The following is a 9,360-nucleotide window of genomic DNA, read 5'->3' as shown; positions in this document are numbered from 1 at the left end:
TCTAGCAATATTAAACACCAGCTGGTTTGGAGATTAATATAATCAGACATACTATGGCTTTTTTGTTTGATTTTGGAAGACAGAGTCTCATTCTGTTGCCCAGGCTGGAGTGCAGTGGTGTGATCTCGGCTCACTGTAACCTCTACCTCCTGGGTTCCAGCTCTCTTCCAACAAGAGTGAAGAACGGGCCTCATGGCACACGAAGCAGAGGAAGCTGCTGAACAGGGTCCTGGAAGGTGCACTGGCCCAGCCCCGCTCCCACTGCCCTGGCTGCGACTGATGCTCAGACTCCCTCTTCCTCCTCTCTCAAAGCTGCTTCATGCAGGGATGGGTAGGAAATGCAAACTCTTGCATTGACCCTGACCACATGCTCCAGAACTTTCATATAGCTGGTTTCAGTGAGGGCCCTTGGGCCCCACAGGAACTCGTAGCGTGCCGGATCACTGCTGGGCACCTGTCGGTACTCCAGTTAGTTTTCTTGCACCAAATATTGGGTGAGCAGCTTCCAGGGCTCCCCATAGACATTGTGCTCCCTCCCATCATACACCTCCATCACACTCAGCTCCTCCCAGACTTCCTCCTCAGATGCGCAGTCGCCCTCCATTGCGATCATGCCCAGGACGATTATCAGGAGGCCTGTCTTGGGAAAGATCTGATTATCACCCAGCAGGCCATTGCAGGAGAAGCCCAAGCAGGTGATAAGGACATAGGAGTGGCCGGTGGGGTCCACTTCCTTCATATCAATGCCAAAGATCAATTTCAGGGACTTGGAGGTTTTGCAGAAGATCACAGGAAAGTAGCATTTGTAATTTTGGATGACACTCTCCAGAATTTCTGCCTTTGTGACCGGCTTCTTGGCTTTATACTTGAGGAGCAGAAAATGAACCAACCCAGCCACCTTGTTAGTGAATGCTGCTCGGACCACGGACTCCGGGTCAGGAGAGGTGCTTGGCCCTTCCTCTTCTTGGCCGCTGCAGCCCTCATCAGATTGCCTCCAGAGAGTGTAGCTGATGGTAGTGGGGAAGGCGGAGGCTTCCTGAGGACTCTGGGGAGGACCTGTTGACCCAGCAGTAGGCACCTCCCACAGTGTGCCCAGGACCAGAGCAGAGGAGGAGGCAGCCTCCTGCTCCTCAGCAGCAGAAGCCTGTGCACCCAACAGGCACGGGGCCTCCTCTGTGGTCTCAAGGCCTTCCACAGGCTTGCATTGCTGACTCTTCTTTGCAACAGACATGATGACTCTGGTCAGGGCAGCAGGCAGGAGTGTGGGCAGGAGTTGGACAATGGAGACCCATAGTCCTGGGGAGAGAGGGAGCATGTGAGAGGCCTCAGCTGAGAACTGAACCTTGGAGACTCTAACAAAGGCCTACTTACAGATCTTCTCCTTGGTGCTCCTCTGTGGCCTCCAGGGAATCCTGTCCTCCGGGTTGGCCTGTACCCTTAGAACCTGAAGGAAGAATTGAGAGGGCACCTCAGGGTACAGCTGGCCAGCAGAGGTCGATTCTTCAGGACTGACCACAGTAGAGAGGTGAGGCCAGACTCTCTGGAGTCCCATGTGTCCCATGGCAGGTGGGGCCCTTAATGTGCATTCAGGGCAAACATTAGCTACTGGCACCGCCTGTGCATCCTCTGCTCTGTGACATGAGGACACTGTCGCAGACCAAGGCCTCACTGCCTGGTTCCTGGAGCTCCTTGAAGAGGAATCCATGGGCCCTCAGGGTGCAGACTGCAAGCACAGCCCTGGGCCCTCAGTGCTATCAGGAGGGTGGACTGGACTCTGTGACGTCCCCACTCTCATGGAGTGGATTGTCCCCTCTGTACTCACGCAGGGCCCTCACCTTTTTCCTGGCAGGGCCTGAATTCCACCCTTTTGCTGCTCCAAGAAATGCAGATCAGGTGCTCACGTCCCTGATAAGGAACAGGACAGGAGGGGACCCACGTCTGGCCACACGTGCCTAGGTCCTCGGGGAAGGACAGCAAGAAATAACAAAATTCAGTGGAATTAATGTGTTCTGGGTGAGGCGCCTGTTTGGTCCTCACCTTGACTCCTGGCAGGGCCTGGGATGCTCCCGCTACTGACCTGAGTGCAGCCCCTCAGACGAAGGCCTTTCCCTCCCTGACATCAGTGATCCCAGAATAAGTGAGTGACCTCAGGAGACAGCCCTGCCCATGCTCTGTGGGGTGACAGTAGGGGCAGGGAGGATTTCTCTGCTGTCCCTGTCAGCGTTCTGGTGCACACGTACCCTTGGTGGATCCTGGGATTTCTCTTTCGACCAGATGGGGTCCCCTATGTTTGCCTGAGTCACCCTCTGAGAATAAAGTCCTCACCTCCCTGAGATCTGGAAACAGGAGTGAGACACAGCCACATCCTGACACCCCACGTGAGGGATCCAGGGCTGACTCCTTTGGTTCTGGGGTGAGGGTTCTGATGGCCTACTGTGGGTTACTCATCTTTCCTCCTACCAGGGCCTGCGCTCCCTCATCCCCCAATTCCTTGAGATAAGTAGACATCACTCCATTACCCCAAGACCCCATCTCCCAGAGGGCTCCTCAACTTCCTGCCTATGGTACAAGTGAGACTGGAACATATGGCCATCCATGATCTGGTCCTCCCAGAGCTAAAACAGGGGACAGCCAGACTCTGTGGAGTCCCTTCTTTCTGAGCCGGGGGTATCCCCAGTCCTCATGAAGCGTGCACACCTTGGGCCTTGAAGATCCTGGGACTCCTCCCTCTCTTGACCTGAGGCCCCACTTCTCATAAGGAAAGAGACCACTACTACATCTGCTGTCCTCCTCCCTCCACCTTGCCTAGTTCACAAACAAGCAGAAAGAGAGAAAGCAAAAAGTTAGAAAGAAACAAAAGTAAGATAAATAGCCAGAAAACCTTGGCACCACTACCCGGCCCTAGGAGTTAAAAAAAAGTAATAATAATAACTCAACCCCTGACCTAAACTACTTGTGTTATCTGTAAATTCCAGACACTGTATGAAAAAAAGCACTGTAAAACTTTTTGTTCTGTTAGCTGATGCATGTGGCCCCCAGTCACGTTTCCCATGCTTGCTCGATTTATCACCACCCTTTCACGTGGACCCCTTAAAGTTGTAAGCCTTTAAAAAGGCCAAGTATTTATTTTCGGGGAGCTCGGCTCTTAAGACTCGAGTCTGCCGACGCTCCCGGCCGAAAAAAAAACCTCTTCCTTCTTTAATCTGGTGTCTGAGGAGTTTTGTCTGCCACTCGTCCTGCTACACTCAGACCACAGCTCTGTCCTCTGTCACCTCAAAGGTGCAGGAAGGGCCACTTGTGGCCACCATCCCTGGACCTCCCAGGGTGGAGATCCCCACTGATCTGGATTCCAAGGTCACCTGAGTCCTCCCTCCTCTCCTCCTCGTGATCCTGACAGGTCCCACCTCTATGCTGATCTGATTCCCCATCACTCTAATTCTTGAGGCAGAAGGAGGCAGCCTCAGTCTCAGATGGGGGTGAGGTGGATCTCCTGTCCTAGGGTGCTGGGTTCCCTGAAGCCTCCCTCATTTCCAAGCAGGGGCCTCCCTCTGCTCCCCTGAGGTCCTGTTCAAGCCCCTTCCCTTCCAAAGCCCCTTCCCTCTATCAGCCCCGGATAAGGACGTCAAGATCGCTATGCCTGGCCGCCATTCCCAGGGCTTCCATGGGTTGACAGCAGGGATTCTGACAAGATGTGGTTGTGGGTAGCGGGTGGGGATGGGAATGTGAGTGGCGTGGGAGTGGAGACGAGGATACAGGTGGGGGTGAGGGAGCCTCAGTTCCCTCTCAGGGTCCTGATGTTGATGCCGGGTGGATGCCTGGACCTTGATGCCTGGGCCCTGCCCTCTCCTGACCAGCCCTGCCCTCGTCACATAAGCTCCGACTCCAGATTCTCCTGTGGGTTAAACGGTAGTGGGGACAGTGGTGGCCAGAGTCCCCTGCAGGTTAAGCTTAGAAGTCTGCTCCATCTTGGTGCTCCAGGGCTGGCAGCAGAGGTGGTACTGGATCATTTTGGGGCCATCTACCTGGAGTGGAGGCCTCCTAAGGCTTTCTACAGCTTCTGACCTTGTCTCCTACCAGAGCTTCAGACCACTCCCCTCAGCCGATCGCAAGCCACCCCTCAGAACCATTAGATGAACCTGACTTCTCTCAGATCTGTGAGGTGCAAGTCAGTGGTGTCACATCGGGCCATCCAGGGCTTCCCTGGGTTGAGAGCAGGGGCAAGCCGGATTCTGCCAGAATGAGGGAGCGGATGGGAGTGGGGCGCATGAGAGAGATGAGGGTGGGGCTGGGGGGAATGAGAGTGGGGTGGCAGAAGGGTTGGAGCTGGTGCTGGGGGTGGAGGGTTGTGGTCAGGTGACGGAGTGGGGGTAGGGGATGCGGGTGGAGGTGTGGCTGAGAAGATGGGGGTTGGGTGGGGAATGGGAATGTGAATGGGGTAGGAATGGGGATTGGAGTGCAGTCTTGGGGGCCCACAGCCCTCCCTCTGGGTCCTGACCTTGATGCCTGGCAGAGCCTGTGCCCTGCCTCTCCTAACCAGTCCTGCCCCGGTCACAACAGCCTCTGACTCCAGAGCCTGGGGAGAAGAACCTGGTGTCTCTCAAGGCTTATGGAGCAGGGGTCTGGGGGCAGCCCAGGCTGAGACGTCTTCCCTCGGGTGGTCCAGGGCTGGCAGCAAGGGTGGCGCTAGAATATTCTGGGCTCTCTATCTGGGGTGGCGGGGTCCTCAGTCCTCCCTCAGCCTCTCACCTTGCCTCCTCACAGCGCCTGGACCCGGTTCCCTCGGCCGAACTCACGCAGTCCCTTAGACTGGGAACCTCGCTTCTCTCTGCTCCCCAATGCGCAAGTCAGTGGCGTCACATCCGGGCACCCGGATGTTCCCAGGCGGGAACCGGATCCTGCCTGGGTGGGGGTGGGAGTGGCGGTGGCGGTGAGCGTGGAAAGGCAGGGCAGATGGGAATCAGGGTGGAGGGATGGGGTGGGGGATGTGGGATGGGGTGGGAATGGCAATGAAGTGGGGGATGGGTCATGGGAGTGGGCATTGGGTCACGGGAGTGGGGTCTTGGGGACCCTCAGCCCTCCTTGAGAATCCTGAGCGTGATGTCTGGCAGAGCCTGGATGCTGCCCTCTCCTAAGCAGCCCTTCCCTGGTCACATGAGCTCTGACTCCAGAGTCCCCAGTGGCTTAAGCAGCAGGGGGCTGGGGGTGGCGCAACCTAAGAAGTCCACCACCAGGTGGTCCAGGGCTGGCAGGACCCTCAGCCCTCCTTGAGAATCCTGAGCGTGATGTCTGGCAGAGCCTGGATGCTGCCCTCTCCTAAGCAGCCCTTCCCTGGTCACATGAGCTCTGACTCCAGAGTCCCCAGTGGCTTAAGCAGCAGGGGGCTGGGGGTGGCGCAGCCTAAGAAGTCCACCACCAGGTGGTCCAGGGCTGGCAGGAGGGGCGGCGCTGGATTATTTGGGGCCCTCTATCTGGGGTAAGTGGGTCCTCAGTCCTCCCTCAGCGTGTCACCTTGCCTTCTTACAGAGCCTGAGCCCGCTTCCCTCCACCGATCTCAAGCCACCCCTGAGACCGAGAACCTCGCTTCTCTCTAACCACTAATGTCCAAGTCAGTGGCGTCACATCCGGGCACCTGGGCTTCCCTGGGTTGAGAGCAGGGGCAGAACCGGATTCTGCCTGGATTGGGATGGGGGTGAGTGTGAAGATGTTTGTGTGAGCGGGGTAAAGGGAGGGATTGGGGGTGGTAGGGGAGGGATGCCAGTGGGGACACTGGGGCTTAGGTCGTGATGGTGGTGGTGGTGGAGTTGGGCGTGGGTTGGGGGACCCTCAGTTACCCCTCAGAGTCCTGACCTTGATGCCTGGCTGAACCTGGACCCCCATCCTCTGCCGACTGTGTCTGCTCCTCTCCCACCAAGTCCCCGACCCCAATCCCATGAGGTGGCTGTTGAAGGAGGAGTATGGTTGGGGTGACAACATTGTCAGGATCTTCCAGGGCTGACAGGAAGGGCTGAACTGGATTCTGTGGCCCCTCTATGTCAGGAGAGTGGACCCTCAGTCCCCACTCAGGAGGGTCCTGCTGCTGGCTCCTGGCTCTTTGATGAAGTGATGGGCGGGAGATGCTCTGTTTATGTCACCTCTAAGCATTTGCACAACAGCACCCGTTGCAAAGAATGGCTGTGGGTCGCAGGCCAGGTGCTCCCTGCAGGGCGGCTCCTCCAGTGATTGTGACCTCTGGGAGAAGACGCACACCCTCCCACGGGGGCTCCTCTCCAGTCAGAGCTACACTTGGCAAACCTTTTGTCCTCAAATGAATGTTTTATGGTTGGGCACAGTGGCTCACGCCTGTAATCCCAGCACTTTGGGAGGCCGACATGAGCAGATCACCTGAGGTCAGGGGTTCGAGACCAGCCTGGCCAACATGGTTGTAACCCAGTCCCCACACAAAATACAAAAATTAGCCAGATGTGGTGGCGTACGCCTATAATTCCAGCTACTCGGGAGGCTGAGGCACGAGAATCGCTTGAACCCGAGAGGCAGAGGTTGCAGTGAGCCGAGACTGTGCTACCGCACTTCACCATGGGCCTCACGACAGAGTGAGACTCTCTCAAAAAAAAAAAAGGAAAAAGAAATATGTTTTATGTATCTTCCAAGGATATATGTAGGTAGCTATATATATGAGAATGCGTACCCTTAGTTTGCATGATTCACTGATACCCTATTCTACTTCTTTTCCATTCTTTATGTTCTGTTGACACATTTTTTTAACGCAATTCCTCTCCCACTATGCTGGTTTCAGGTTGTTATTAGCAGAACTCTGGAGCCATAGTGTCTTAACCAGCCCCATTTTCCTGGTGTCCTGCTATCACCCTAGGGCTACTAGCTCATGTTTTCAGGTGCTGCCTCAGATTGTACAATGGTGTGAAGTGAAAATTTTAAAACTTGCATTCTAACCATTCTGTCATCTGCTATCTAGACAGGCTATAGACCTCCTCAACATCCCTGCCGCCAACTCCAGCTGACACTGCAAGTGTCAAACACAAGTACCAGCTCAACACAGTATTCACTCTCACCCAGGGCTTTCTCTGTTTCCTTTCTTAGATTTTGTTGCTGATACTGTGTCTTTCTCTTTCTTTTTCCCTTCTATCATTTCCCAGGGTTGATTTGAGAAACAGAGAACAGCAGCCCAAGTTTAATTGCAATGTTGGCAGCTACAGGTAAGATACTAAATTATAAGTAATTGAAGTACAATTAATTTCAAACTCCTTTTACTTGAATCTGTCAGTATACTGTGATAGTTGCCTCTATAAAGACATTCTGCATTTTGCTAGGCTTCTTTTCAGGTAATTCTTGGATTTTGATGCTACTGAAAATTGCATATTGTCTATTAATTGTTCTAGTTACTCATGGCTGTCATCTGGCAAAGATTTTGATTTTGTTATAGTAATCTGTTACACACCTCGTTCTGAAGGCCCGTTCACCTGAATCTTCCACATGTCTATTTCTTTTGAGTTTTCAAGACCTATAATGGTATTATCACTAAACATTATAGATGTTTCCAGTATCCATACTCTTTATTTTGATATTTATAGCTCTGACTTTATGTCTCAGTGCAGATTTAAGACTTAGAGGTTATAGCCTACATCTACTTCTTCCGAGTTGAATAAGTGTTCGAAAGTTTCGCATTGATGTATGTTTGCTGTTGATTTTAGAAAATGGAAGTTCTCTTTCAATATAGGTTAACTAAATATTTTTACCATGAACTTATACTGAATTTCCTTTAAAAGCTTTTCCTATTCTCCATTTTGTATGCAAGGATTAAACTGAAACAAGTTTCTTTTTTGTAAGGTTAAATCTTATTTCCTTTCCTTAGGCCGAGTCTGCCTGTTCATTTAATATGCCACCAATTTAGATAAGATGTGTGCTGTTATATAAGTAAGGTTGCTTGATGTGTTTTTTTCATCAGGGTGGGAGTGGTCCTCATCTGGTCTTTGTATCCAGAAGGGCTAGTTGGGGATAACGAATTGAACCATTGTCTATATTTTGTATGCCTTGGAAGAGTTGAGATAAAATAGTGGTTACTTTTCCCTGGTCATTTGGTAGAACTGGCCTCCAAAACTGCCTAATCTGAGAGATTTGAGGGTGGCTTGATTTGTGAATATTGTACAGTTTCAGTTTGTATCGTTTCATTACAATTTTATTTTTCTTTTTGGACTGATTTCATCATTTATTTGTTTTAATTCTGCAAAGTGTTCAGTTTCACTTAGGATTTCACTTTTAGCGGCATGATATTTATGATGAAAACGTTTTATTACAGAGCACTTCAAACGCCTTGAACAATAGAATAATATAATGAACCCAGAACATCTGACACTCAGCATCAACCACCTTCAAGACATGGCACATCTGGTTCCAGTTCGACGCTCACCTACTTGCATCTCAGCTGCTAGAATAATGTGGAGCAAATCTAAGACGTCATTCCATTTCATCTCTAAATACCTCAATATGTTTTCCTAAAAGTTAAGGACTTTATATTAGCCAAAATCCCAATACAGTTTTTATTTCTAAAAAACTTAAATAAATGATTATCAAAAGTTCAACTAGTTTACACTCTTATGTGGCAGACTTATATTCATAAAAATGTGTTTCTTTGAATGAGTATGCCAATATAGTATTATATAGTCATTTTGTTTTGTTATAACCCTTAAGTCTTCTGTTGTCTGTAGGTCCCCTCCACAGGAACTCAGGACCTGTTTTCTTGCTATGGCTTTCTTGTCGTTGGAAAGAAATGGGTCTTGTGTTCTTTCTAGTTATCCATAGTCTGGATTTTGCTGAATACAACACTATGATATCCTTTATCATATTCTTCAGCCCTTCATTTCTAGGGCTACAAGATGTTCCTGGCTCATCTTGTTTATGCTCTGCCACATTTCTAAAATAAGCCATTTCTCCAGAGGTCAGGTTCCTTCTATCAGGAAATGGTTCTAAAAATCTACATCTGGGAGGCCCGTGTGCTCATTGCTACTGGGTAGCTTTTAGTGATAGGCTTCTCTACTGACAGAACAATTAAATATATGTGTATATATCATGGATGTACAAATATCTATTAATTTGATATATACAAACATTTGACTCTATACTAAATTGAATGTAATTTTATACTGAGGTCTCCAACTCTAATCCATTGCCACAAGGATCACTCTAGCTGCTTCTCCTTGTTTGTACATAGCCTACCAAGTCATCAATGAGAAACCTGGCTCCTATCATCCACCATCCACTTAATTAATGGTTCAGTGCCAGTATGCATCTATAGCAGATTCGGATTTGGTAACCCATACCCTTGTGCCTCCATGGGAAAAAAAATTG

At 50.7% G+C, this 9,360-nt stretch overlaps 1 pseudogene; it reads right to left on the bottom strand.

Moving 5' to 3' along the window:
* Nucleotides 1-283: 283 nt before the first annotated feature.
* Nucleotides 284-1,258, bottom strand: LOC107128512 (melanoma-associated antigen 4-like; annotated as a pseudogene).
* Between the last annotated feature and the right edge of the window lie 8,102 nt (nt 1,259-9,360).

Source organism: Macaca fascicularis, chromosome X (assembly GCF_037993035.2).
Source record: "Macaca fascicularis isolate 582-1 chromosome X, T2T-MFA8v1.1".
Classification (NCBI taxonomy): domain Eukaryota; kingdom Metazoa; phylum Chordata; class Mammalia; order Primates; family Cercopithecidae; genus Macaca; species Macaca fascicularis.
The sequence above is the reverse complement of the archived record's forward strand: the minus strand, read 5'-3'. Positions and strand labels throughout refer to the sequence as shown.